Below are 13,528 nucleotides of genomic sequence, written 5' to 3'. Positions count from 1 at the left end.
TGTCGCAAGATCTGACCATAGAGCCGTCAACGCATCGGGGGGCTGGACTGAAGATGTGCAGTGCATCAACGCAAAACCGGATTCGAATGCAGTTCGCTGAACTGCACACGAGATTAGACGACCTGCCAAAGTCGGTCAAAGATATTATGGTGGTGTGGTGCGTTGAACTTCGGCCGGTTGAGGCGTGAAAGCACGGCTTCAACACTTTGGACTTTGACATGTTTTAAGCGAAATTGAGCAAAATATGTACTCAGGTGAACTGGTTGAAACCTTGAAGAACGGAAAAATGGCGCGAGCCAAACAGAATGGAGCGTTTGCTTTATTTTGAATTCTTTCTTAATTCAGCTGATCAAACAAGAAGAATTCCGCATTTGTTTATTTTTTATTGACTGATATGACTGTGGAAGAGTCTCTCTCGAATATGATCTGAAGCAACTATTGAACGCCAGTTCCCAACCAGAGGTATTGAACGATCGTAGGATTCAGGTTGGCCAAAACCTGTCTGTTACTTTTGTTTTTAACTGACCTTAAGAATACAGCGTAGTGTAATGCTCCCGCAAATCAGACATTATTTTAACTTGATTTGTCTGCTTTGGCAAAAAAAAAAAAATGTCGGGGGCTTCCTTATGATCAAAACAATAATTTTGCATAATTAATAGTCCACACAATTTTGGCAGATGGCCAAACAAAAATTGCACGTAAGCATTCAAAAATCTGTATATTCAGCAGGGAAATCGAACAATCAGTTGCTTAGATACACAGAAAAAAATGATGGTTATATTCATCAGGAAATGGTGACAGATTTTGTGTTAAAAAAATGTGTAATATTACATCGAAATTGATGTATATTCATCTGTTTCGGAGGAATTTTTAAGGTAATATTACTCAAAAAAGAGATAATATTCAACCAACCAAAATTTCAACCTTCCAAAATTAAACTTTGTTGACTGTGAAAATCCTGGCAAGAAATTGAAGTTTAGAAAAGTAAGTTTTTCCAAGTGTTTTCCAATGAGCTTTCATTTTCCTACTAAAACCTATGTGACGTTTTTCGATCATTTGGATAAAAATATTTTCAAAATTGAAAAACCTGCGATAACAGAATTTTAACGTCTTTAATGGGTTTTAACGAGCATTTTCTTAGCTTGTTACACTTGCCTTATTTTCCCCTACAATTTTATTTAAAAAACTAACTCAATCCACCTGTGTGGTTGATGCCTTCCTCACTTTTTACCAACAATGGGTAATATGAGTGGTTTGGACACATATTTCAGCTATTTTTTAGGTCCAGAAAAATAAGTACACAGATATAACTTAAGTTGTCATAACTCGAGACAGGGTTGCCAGATTTTCTATTATGTGTACTCGTTGGAAAGGTCTCTTGATTACCTAACCAACGATGGGTCGGATGATGGTTCCGGACATCGTTTACATGCATTTAAGTGAGACCCGGCTTCAAAAAAGTACATAAATATCACTTAAGTGGTCATAACTCGAGACAGGGTTGCCAGATCTTCAATGTTGTGGACTCGTTGGAAAGGTCTCTCGATTACCTAACCAACGATGGGTCGGATGATGGATCCAGACATCGTTTACATGCATATAATTGAGATCCGGATATATGTGAAAACACATTTTTATACATAACTTTTGAACTACTTATCGAAACTTCAAACAATTCAATAGCGATGTATGGGACCCTAAACCAAGTCGAATGCAACTGGTTCGATCAAAATCGGTTCAGTCAGTGCTGAGAAAACTTGGCAAGATTTTTGAACACATACATACATACACACACTCACACATACACACACACACACATACACACACACAGACATTTGTTCAGTTTTCGATTCTGAGTCGATATGTGTATATGAAGGTGGGTCTAGGAGCTTTTATTCAAAAGTTCATTTTTAGAGCAGGATTATAGCCTTACCTCAGCGAGGAAGGCAAAACTGCTTATTAATAATCCTTATATAAAAAAACTAATAAACTTATCGTGGACAAAATTTAATAAATCAAAAATATTTTGAATAAATCTATCTATATATTTTTTAAAACAATCATGTATAAAATATTGCTCAATCAAATCATCCACTTTAATGAACCTCAGGTCTTTTGTGGTCTCTATTGAAAGTTTCTGCTTGAACCTGGGAGTCCGTATGATTGAATAAGGAGTGCACCCAAACCTTTTTCCATTCCAACTTATGATCAAATTATTATTATCAAAAGTCGTCGAAATAAAACCACTTCGGATAATCGAACCACATTTTTTTCGTTTTTATGGTTTGATTCGTCTAGCTTAAAGATGACCCTAAAAATACTTTATAGTAATCTTATAATTGGTAGTTTTTGCTATAGTATTTCGTAAGACAAATTGCAAAAATAATTTTAAGAAAAAAAAACATGCAGTTAAGAGATGAAATCAAATACCGAATCAAGGTCTCAAAACTACAACTAATGTTTTCCAAAATCTAGTTAAGAAATTTTCAGTTGTTCTGTAGTTTTCAAAGGTTTTGTCACCGCATCTTTAAAATGGCCCTAAAAATTAAGAAATAAGACCAATTGAAAAAAGCTAATTAAAAAAAATATAAAAAGTTATATTTTTCATTTGATAGGATTATGAGATCTTCAATCTTTTGGGCGTACTTTCTTCACAATATCTGAGATCTAGCCTCTGATAAGTGTTAAATAACAGTTAAGTGCTCATAACTTTTGATAAGGTTGTCAGATCGTTTGAAGGGTCTCATGATTACCTTTCTAAAAATGTATACAACAACGTTTTCATCAAAATATCTGAGATCCGGCCTCAAAAATGTGTATAAATAACACTTACTTGTTTATAACTTTTGACAGGGTTACCAGATCTTAAGTGACCTCGTTAGAAAAATGTATTACATGGTGGGTTTTCCACCAAAACCACCCTTTTTTCAATCTTTAGGATTTTTGCTAAAATCGTTTTTTAGCATAACTTTTGAAGTACTTTACAAAACTCCATAATATTAACTAGGGTCTTGTAGCACACCAAGACGGATCGAATGAGCCCAGCCTAAAGTCAGTCCGGAGATAATCGAGTGCATTTTTTCGATGCACATACTTACAGACAAAATCACGCACATACATTTGCTCAGAACTTGAAGAACTTGATTCTTAGTCGATATGTATACGTAAAGGTGGGTCGAGGAGGTCGAATTGAGAAGTTCATTTTTCGAGTGATTTTATAGCCTTTCCTCAGTAAGGTGAGAAAGGCAAAACAATCTACTTGGCAAGAATTGATATCAAAAATTTTCTGCATTATTTCACAATATGAGTCAATCAAAACAATGTAAAAAACCCGATTTAATCCCACCTGGGGTGAGATAGAGCCTTTCTTACAAAAGGAAGTTAACGGCAGTTGATTTTTTTTTTCAAAGAAATAGCAAAATAAAGAATGAATGGTCCATTCATAATACAATTCTAAACTCAACCTTATTTTTCACATAACTTATAAAGCGCTGGTTTTTGCCCCATTTGCCATGGCCGGTTGTAAGCTGTGCTCGCACAGAAGCATTTTCGATTTTTAAAATCAGAACAAATTATTTTTAAGGCAGAGAATTAGCTCACAATTTGCGATGTTCGTAATGTTTTCTGCATATCGCTAAATTGTTCGTATTATCTGAGTGTTTTTTGCACTTTTCAAAATATTTAAAATTAACGAGAAAACAAAATAATTCCGTCTTGCTCCAATGAGTTAAAGTGGTTACAAAATGACTGGCAGAAAGTGTTTCAACACCCGAGAATTTGCCGTGTTGTAAACAACGATGTAACGGTAAAGCCGCATAAATGTTCTTGAAAGCTTTGAAACGCCTACTGTAATTCACTAAACTGTCATTTAGGCGTTAGGCAAAATTGTGAGCTTTCAATAAGCAAGCATTTAGGCGTTTTGGGATTGGGAAGCATACAACGACTGAGCGCTCGGTGGGACTTCACTACGACAAACGCAAACGTACCGAATAAACCACCTTGGTGCGCTGGTACGATGAACAAAAATACTAATACACAAAAAAGGCTAGTACCGAAGCTAGAAAACCAAACCCGCGATGTGCGTTGTCACTGGCACATGGGAAGCTTAGACGTTTCCCAGAAATTCTTTCGCTCAGAGTTCGATGAGAGAATGAGCAAAACAAAAAAAGAAAGGCAAAAGAATGAGCATGAGGCTTCAGAACAGATAGCTGCTTGCGTCAAGTTTGCGTTCACTGAAGCTTAGCATAGAAAATAATGATAGGCGATGTGTGATGAACGAGCAATCGATAAAGAAACTTGCACTAAAAGGGGGTAATCTAGTATCAAAACTCTATACGCGCCAGCATTGCTCGCGTCTGCATGTGAAGCTCTGCATGTGAAGCTCTGCATGTGAAGCTCTGCATGTGAAGCTCTGCATGTGAAGCTCTGCATGTGAAGCTCTGCATGTGAAGCTCTGCATGTGAAGCTCTGCATGTGAAGCTCTGCATGTGAAGCTCTGCATGTGAAGCTCTGCATGTGAAGCTCTGCATGTGAAGCTCTGCATGTGAAGCTCTGCATGTGAAGCTCTGCATGTGAAGCTCTGCATGTGAAGCTCTGCATGTGAAGCTCTGCATGTGAAGCTCTGCATGTGAAGCTCTGCATGTGAAGCTCTGCATGTGAAGCTCTGCATGTGAAGCTCTGCATGTGAAGCTCTGCATGTGAAGCTCTGCATGTGAAGCTCTGCATGTGAAGCTCTGCATGTGAAGCTCTGCATGTGAAGCTCTGCATGTGAAGCTCTGAATGTGAAGCTCTGCATGTGAAGCTCTGCATGTGAAGCTCTGCATGTGAAGCTCTGCATGTGAAGCTCAACTTGACAACTTGTCGACGAGGCGACGAGGCGACGAGGCGACGAAAATCGATCGTCCATGATTTTTTGCAGATTTTTCGAATGAATATTTCTCGAGAAATGATTTGGGAACGAAGCTTGAATTGGCGTCGGAGCCAAAAGCAAACCCTATACCTTTCTTTAGTAAGAAAGGCAAAAATGGAAATTTTCTAAAATCTGAACGGTAAATCCGAATGAGGTCAAATTTGTTTCAGAACAACGAGTATGGTCTAGATTATGATGTGGAGAAAAAAATTAGATAAAATGCCAAAGGAATAGTTTTGGCATTTGGTGAAAATTGTTTTTACCTTTTTAGGGTTTTTCCCCTTACAGTGAATTAGTCCACAAGCTGTAAATCAAGAACCACATTACCGACATGGATGAAAATTTGGGAGGATGTAGGGCTGGGAAAATGCAATTTTTTGGACAAATAAACGATTTCAATACTTCAATTTTCGACCGAATTTTCATTTGAAAACCGCCTGATTTGGTGAAAACACACTCCGAGTCCCCATAAAAAATGGATAAATTCAAATTTGGTATGGAACTGGTTCAGGTTCAGCACATCCCCTTCCAAATGCGCCCAAGAGAGCTCAAATCCATAATGTGGGCTCTGAGAAACCCCCTACCACAAAATTGAGCACTTTTTTACCACACACGGACGTCACGCGTGCTCTACAGTAAATCAAGCGCCAAAATTCGGATATTGGAGGTAGACCAATTCTGTCATTTTCAATCGATCGGGCGTCGAAAATCGATCGTCCATGATTTTTTGCAGATTTTTCGAATGAATATTTCTCGAGAAATGATTTGGGAACGAAGCTTGAATTGGCGTCGGAGCCAAAAGCAAACCCTATACCTTTCTTTAGTAAGAAAGGCAAAAATGGAAATTTTCTAAAATCTGAACGGTAAATCCGAATGAGGTCAAATTTGTTTCAGAACAACGAGTATGGTCTAGATTATGATGTGGAGAAAAAAAAATTAGATAAAATGCCAAAGGAATAGTTTTGGCATTTGGTGAAAATTGGTTTTTACCTTTTTTAGGGGTTTTTCCCCCTTACAGTGAATTAGTCCACAAGCTGTAAATCAAGAACCACATTACCGACATGGATGAAAATTTGAGAGGATGTAGGGCTGGGAAAATGCAATTTTTTGGACAAATAAACGATTTCAATACTTCAATTTTCGACCGAATTTTCATTTGAAAACCGCCTGATTTGGTGAAAACACACTCCGAGTCCCCATAAAAAATGGATAAATTCAAATTTGGTATGGAACTGGTTCAGGTTCAGCACATCCCCTTTCAAATGCGCCCAAGAGAGCTCAAATCCATAATGTGGGCTCTGAGAAACCCCTACCACAAAATTGAGCACTTTTTACCACACACGGACGTCACGCGTGCTCTACAGTAAATCAAGCGCCAAAATTCGGATATTGGAGGTAGACCAATTCTGCCATTGTCAATCGATCGGGCGTCGAAAATCGATCGTCCATGATTTTTTGCAGATTTTTCGAATGAATATTTCTCGAGAAATGATTTGGGAACGAAGCTTGAATTGGCGTCGGAGCCAAAAGCAAACCCTATACCTTTCTTTAGTAAGAAAGGCAAAAGGTAATTATTCGAGCAAGACTATATCCATACTTCCGTGAGGATGGTAAAACTTCCATCAATAAATGAAGTATTGAGCTGTCAAAGTAATCAGAGCCTAAACGATGTTTCTATTTGTATCCTTGGTAAACTAGAAAAAATAATAATAAACATCCGTTATATTTGAACAGAGCTCACCTACGACCAGTCCTCAAAATAAAAACCCAATTCAATTCACTGTTTCAGAGAATTTTCCTCTCAAATCCAATCAAGCCACATTCAGCGGGGAAGCAACTCAATCAAACGGATTCGGCAAATCAAATTTCAATTTTCCGTCAGATTTTTCATTCCATTTCTTTCTGTCCCCCCACCCCCTCCTCACCGATCTTACTCTTGTTCGAATTGATTTCCGGTCCCAAACATCCGTCAACGATTCCGTACGCGAACCGGGAGGGGGAGCCACCGTGACCCATTTCAACGCAGAACCCCAAAATTGGCCATTATTGTGGCCGCATGTGCTGCTGCTTTCTTCAGGTTCCAAGAAGTGGACCCCCCCCCCCCCCCCCCTCAAAATAACACGTTTGTTCGTGGTTAATTTATTCATAGGCAGAATTTCTTCCACGACACATAAATCAATATGAAAAAAGAAATTCTAGGTCCCCACCGTAAGGACCCCGCATTTTTTTTGCTCGTTTTATCTGCCTGACGTGCGAAAATTTATTAAAATTGGGTAATGCTTTGAGTACTGCTGGATTTGGTTGGGCGGACGCCGGAAAGAGTAAATAAATAAAACGACAAACACACTCGGCATATTTCGTGGCACCTCTGGCAACTCATTCATCACTACCTATAACACCTACACGCACCGCACACACATTTTCCGCTTTCAATGTCAAAAGCCGTAAAAATATTTGGAATTTTTGGAAAGGGATATTTTGAACTAAGACACAGAGAAAATATAACTGATTCTTATGAGCAGTTCTTGGCGTTTTCGCAAATCGACTTTTTATGTATTTTATTCAGCTGAACTTTGTTCGTCGATTCCTTATGTTCGAATGCTACTTTTTATCATCGGTTTTCCCATACAATTTTCTACGCCAATTTTGGGGGTTGTTCATAGAAAAGTGCTTTGTGGATATTCTAAAATCTGTATCTTGAGAAAGGAAGTTCTGTTCGTTTTGGTGGGTTGGTCTAGGTTATGATTGAAACTGTTCAAACAAAAGTACACTCTAATAAAAAAAACATTTTAAAAAAATATTGCAAAAATTTTTTTTGAAAGATTTTGATCATTTATTAATTTTTTGATTTATTCAATTTTTCATATCTTTAACCCTCTACAACCCAACCCCGCCTTAAGACGGGCTTCGATCAAAAAAATCAATTTTCAACCTATGTTTGATATTTAAAAAGCATGGGAAAGAAAAACTCTAAATGTTTAGAAAATTTTAGGGTTGGATGTTTGACTTGCTTTATGAGCTTTTTCCAATGTTTTTTAAAATTACATTTTTTAAGGAATCACTTTGGATGTGTTTTTACTAACATTTCATATATTTTAAGTAAAAATAAGTATGTTTAAATTTTTGTAGTATCCCAGACTATGCCTCTATTTACAATTTAAATGACAATAGTATCATTCTATAGCGGAAAATGTGAAAAACATGCAAAAAAAAAAATGAAAACATTAAATAACTAGATAGGCAAAAAGTAATGATAGAAGGTGTTAGAATAGGCCAAATACTATCAAAAACAAACATAAACTCAACATGATAAATGCAAATTTAAATACTAAAAATAAAACAAGAAAAACATAAAAGAAGAGAAGTTAAGTTTTTCGTAGAACAAAAGTTGCTCAAGATGACTTCCTGAACACGGGAAAAATAAAAAAAAATCTCGAACAACAAATTTGGACAGTAGAGGGTTAAGTGCACTAATAGTTCCAACTGGACGGACGATTTTGAAGCATGGTTTAAGAAATTGCAAAGTATTGAAAATTTCCACAAAACAGGCATTTGAAATAAAAAAAAAAACTTCTTTAAAAGTCATGTTTAGGTTAGAATTTTCAAAGAAATTTTATTTTTTAAATTTTAAAAATATTGTCCATCCTTTGTCCAGCATATTTCAAAAGTTAAGAAAGTTTTTTTCAATTTTCTTTTTTAAACAATGTTGATTCTTCCGTTGATTGGTGAGATATGGGTCTTTCAAGTAATAAAATTGAAGAAAAATGAAGTTTTTAAGTCAGTGGTTCTCAACCTTTTTCGTGCAGTTCCCCCTTTGACTTATTTTTAAGAGCTTCATCCAAAATTTTGTGTTAAAAAATAGGTTTCGATAAAAAAAGTGTAAATCAATCATACAAAAATAGAAACTACTGAAGTTTGAGAGAATTTTCTTTTTTTTTACTTCTCGAGAATTCTTGTGACTTTAAAATAATGTTTCCAAAATCTTTTAAAGTATTTTTAAGAACTACTCATGAATTAAACATGTCAACATTTACAATTAACTCTAAAAAACTGAAAACTTGCGTAATTTTGTGAAAACGTCATAAACATAACATTAAATTTGTTAGAAATTGTGAAAAATAACGAAAAATATATTAGAGCAATTCCATGTCAAATAGGGAATCGGTTGTACCGGACCTTCTCCGATTTCAATGAAACTTTGTGGGCATGTTATCCTAAGCTTGTATAATCTTTTTTCGTGTACTTGGAGCCAGTTACACTGCATATTGACATTTGGTTTAAATATTTTTGCATTTTGTAATTTAAATATCGATGTGTTGTTTCAAAAAATGGTCAGATACAAACTTGTAGGAAATTTTACGGGCTTCCCGAAAAAAATACACTGAAAGAAAAAAATATCCAACTTTTATGAGATTTTTAGATTTTTATGTATAAAAGTCAAATTTGAAGGTGAGCCCACGATTTGGTTTCGTTTATTTTTTTTTATTTTTTTATCTCCTAAAAAATACAAAAATTATTTACTGAAAACATTTTGTTCAAAAGTGCTCTAAACGTCAACATTTTCAAAAACAAAGTACGGGAATCAATTTTTCAGACAATTTTACATAAAAGTCTCCATAATGACCACTGTCCTAAGGCCAATCCTTGTGAAGTTACAGCGGCTTTCAAAATAAAAATGTTGAAAAAACAGGGTTTTTTATGGTTTTTGACAATTTCTACATCACAGACTTGATTTATCATTCTCGAAAATATGTTTACCTGAAAGCTCGTCCAATTTCCTATGAGATTGTCTTTGACCACTATTCAAAATAATTCTTTTTTATGATTTAAGCTAATTGAATATCCATTTTTGAATGAACCACACTGAAAAAATATTCTGTTTTCAGTTATGAGCAATGTTATAATCTTATATCTGTAAGCCCATATTTCCAATTGAAAAGTGGTCAAATACAATCTTATGGAAAATCGGACGAGCTTTCCGGTAAAAATATTTTCGAGACTGAAAAATCAAGTCTGTCATATAGAAATTCCCAAAAACCATAATGAAACCATTTTTTCAACATTTTTATTTTTTAAAACCGCTGTAACTTTACAAGGATTGTATTTAGGACAGTGGTCAATATGGAGACTTTTATGTAAAATTTTCTGAAAAATCGATTCCCGTATTCTGTTTTTGAAAATTTTGACGTTTAGATTACTTTTCAAAAAAACGTCTTCAGTAAATGATTTTTGTATTTTTCCATCCTTCATTTTTCGCGAGTCTTTTTGTAACATTTTAGGCTATTTTCACAAAAAATTAGAATGAAAAAAAAAATCGTGGGCTCACCTTCAAATTAGACTTTTAAACAAAAAAATCAAAAAATCTCATAAAAGTGGCGTGTTTTTTCTTTCAGTGTATTTTTTCAGGAAGCGTTGCCAAATTTCCTACAAGTTTGTCTTTGACCACTTTTGATACGATGCAACGGCTTCGAGATACAGCGATATTTAAATTATAAAATGCAAAACTATTTAAAACACTTACGCCCTCCCCAAATGTCATTATCGAGTGAAACTGGCTCCATATACATAAAAATGGCTTATTTAAGCGTAGGATAACATGTCTACAAAGTTTCATTGAAATCGGAGAGGGTCGAGAAAAAAATACCTAAAAAATTTCTGTTTTGGGCTGGAATTGCTCATTTAGAAAAACATGCTACATTGAATTATTTTTGAACAGAAAAAAATCAAAGAAAGCTTGTGAAATGAATATTTTTTTGCTGAAAACATGTTTAAAATCTTTCGATTTTTACATCTTAATTCCCCAAAAAAACATTGTTTCTACTCATTCAGCCCTCAGTTTCTCAGCTCATATTACATCATTTTCAACTGAAATCAATTAATGAATGGAATTTTTAAAAGTTTCCAAAATAAGTTGTTTAAATAGCAAATTGCATGGAGTTAGGTGCGAGTGTTATACCTGCCAAATTTACAAGAATTTCCCCTAAGTAGATTGTTAAAAAGAACAAAAGTAGAAACGTAATCGTAATTTTTCACGGTGTGTAATCCTAAAATTGAAATAAGGGCAAAGGATGCTGAACGCGGCAATTCAAAGCCGGTGGCATTTGTGGAAATTCACTTTGTGCTAAACATAGAGCCACTTTCTTCGGGGGTACATTTTCCTGTCAAACAGAGGGAGAGCACAGAGTACAGAGGAAAAACACACTGGAAGGAGGTGGTGGGCTCGTTCACGCAACTTCCGCCCGAGTTGTTTGAGTACTCGAGTACTGTTGATACTGGAGAGGTTAAAATATGGCAGACTGGCAGCCCTGCCCTGGACACCATGGCAACGAACCATTGCCGGGGCCTCCCAGATGGAATGAATTCTTGGAAGGTGGGTTGAAAAATGATCATCGATCAATATTTGATCAAAGCGCATAAAAGGTTTCGCTGGAAATGATTGCGGTTCGGTCGGTGTGACTTTTCCAGGAAAAAAGTGTAATTCAAGGCAATTTGAATTGATGCGTTTTGAAACGTTAGTAAATAGCCTTTACGAAAAAATGCTCCAAACACTTCCTTTCCGAAATCACTCGAATTAACTGGGATTATCCCTGCAAATAAAATCAGTTTATTTCGCAAACATCACACAATTTCTCCGAAGGTCACCGACAAACAACAAAAATCTCAACCATGTTATCGGTGTCACGACGAGGGGTCCACCCATGCTGCTGCTGCTGCTGCAGGGGGTGGAAAATTCCCGCTCTAAATTTTCCCCATTTAGAATCGCTTATACGCTGTTGGCCTTCTCCATGACCCCCCCCTCCTGCCCTCCCATGGGCACGCTTAGAATGTTACCCGAGCCCGCTTCCTGGAAGTGTGCGCTGTGACCGGTGCCCTCGTGTTTTGCATTTTGGCCCCAAAACGACAATTTTGGGCGCCGGCATATCTCGGAAAAATCGGTACCAAGAAATGAGGGGGGTGCGCTACTTGTTGGAAAAGCTCGGATCACTTCTAAAAAGTGGTCACTCTTGTTTCTCAACCATTTTGGGTAGGGTTAGCTTACAATTGAGTAGCAAGTTTTGTTTTATCGAAGACTCAAAATATCATACTGTTAAGGAATAACTGTACAAGTTTTCCAACGTATTTTGTTTATACAGAGAGGATCGGCAAATATGATGAAAATAGGGTCAAAGCCTTTCCGTGACCACCATACGTGCATTTCTCCAAGTTGAATTTTTATTTCCATATTTATGCCACCATTTTTGCCACTCAAGTTATGTAAATTAAACAACGATAAATGTTGGCCGTCCTTGATGCCAAATTTCGTACCTTCCGGCAGTGTTTGTTTGAACCAAATGTGCCAAAAAAAGGAAACAAAAACAAACAAACAAAACGACTATTTTAAGGTGTGATCGGAGAGAGAGAGAGCAAGAGACAAGAATCGAATAATTAACAGTCCTCTCTTTTGTTCCGTCTGCCCAAAGTGGCGTCCTCCCTGGAATTTCGCATATCGTCACGGCCATGTTTGCCCTAATAATTAGCAGGCCGAGGGGTCGTCTCCAGCTGTCACGTGCACGCCCCTTGTTTTATAGTAATTGTGAAATACACAATAAAAATGTACTCACACGATTGTTTTTTAATTCTTTAATTGCATTTTTAACATTTTTTTTGTTTTGACGTCAATCTGTCGATTATTTGACATTTGACGTACTTCTTCAGTGATGTTTTTCCTCATCCCCTCCTCCCCCTCTATTTTTACGTCACCGCACAAGATTCATCACACACTCAGAAAAGTTGCCGAAAACAACAACAAAGTGGACAAACTTGATTTAACGCATGACTGACAGTCCAATCTCCACCCAATCAAGTGGCGCACGATGCGACGATGACGGCGGATGTGTCGTTCGTTACGTCATTGTGGTTGTTACGGGGGGGAAAGAGGGGGATGTTTTTGATCTTATTTCGGACTAATTTCAACGGGTTTTGGAGTTCTACCTTGTAGGGGAACTATACCCTTTCTCAGCCTATTTCTATTATCGGCCTATCAGCACTTTGATCATGAATTACAGTTTATATAAAGTGTTTTTGACTGTTCCAAAGTAATAAATAGCTCAAATAAAAGTGAGCAAGCAACTCTCCATTGTTGAAACATCTGAAAATGTTGATTTAATAGCAGAAACGGCAAAAGTGATGAGAATTGGTCGAACGGCTTAGTGTGATTAAAATGGGTTTATTTCCCCTATGTGATAGAAACTCACACAACAAACTCTTACTGTTTGTTTTTTCCGGTGAAGTGTCACCAACTACACGGAGAAAAACCAGTTCTCGAAATCGTGAACAAGCGTTCATGAAATTCATTGAAATTGGGAGCCACGAACAAAGTGTTCAAATTCCATGGTACGTTTTTGAAAAACGTGTTAAGAAATTTTAAAACTTTTTTGTGGCTCTCTATTTCATGAACGATTGTTCGCGATTTGGGGATCTGAATTTTCTCCGTGTATCAACTACGTTATCAATTTTTTGAATTCATGTTAAATGTTTTTGACTACTCAAAAACATAAAGTTGAGTAATTGCATAAATTGGATACCTAAAAAATCTAAAGAAATAATTTAAGTGTGATTTCTTCAAATTATACTGCATTT

General features: G+C 36.4%; 1 protein-coding gene across 4 annotated transcripts in view; it reads left to right on the top strand.

Moving 5' to 3' along the window:
* Positions 1–13,528, top strand: part of LOC6041095 — a 466,221-nt gene that overhangs the window by 40,662 nt on the left and 412,031 nt on the right. The gene's annotated exons all lie outside the window — the stretch shown is intronic.

The sequence above is a fragment of the Culex quinquefasciatus genome, chromosome 3, assembly GCF_015732765.1.
Source record: "Culex quinquefasciatus strain JHB chromosome 3, VPISU_Cqui_1.0_pri_paternal, whole genome shotgun sequence".
Classification (NCBI taxonomy): Eukaryota; Metazoa; Arthropoda; class Insecta; order Diptera; family Culicidae; genus Culex; species Culex quinquefasciatus.
The sequence above is the reverse complement of the archived record's forward strand: the minus strand, read 5'-3'. Positions and strand labels throughout refer to the sequence as shown.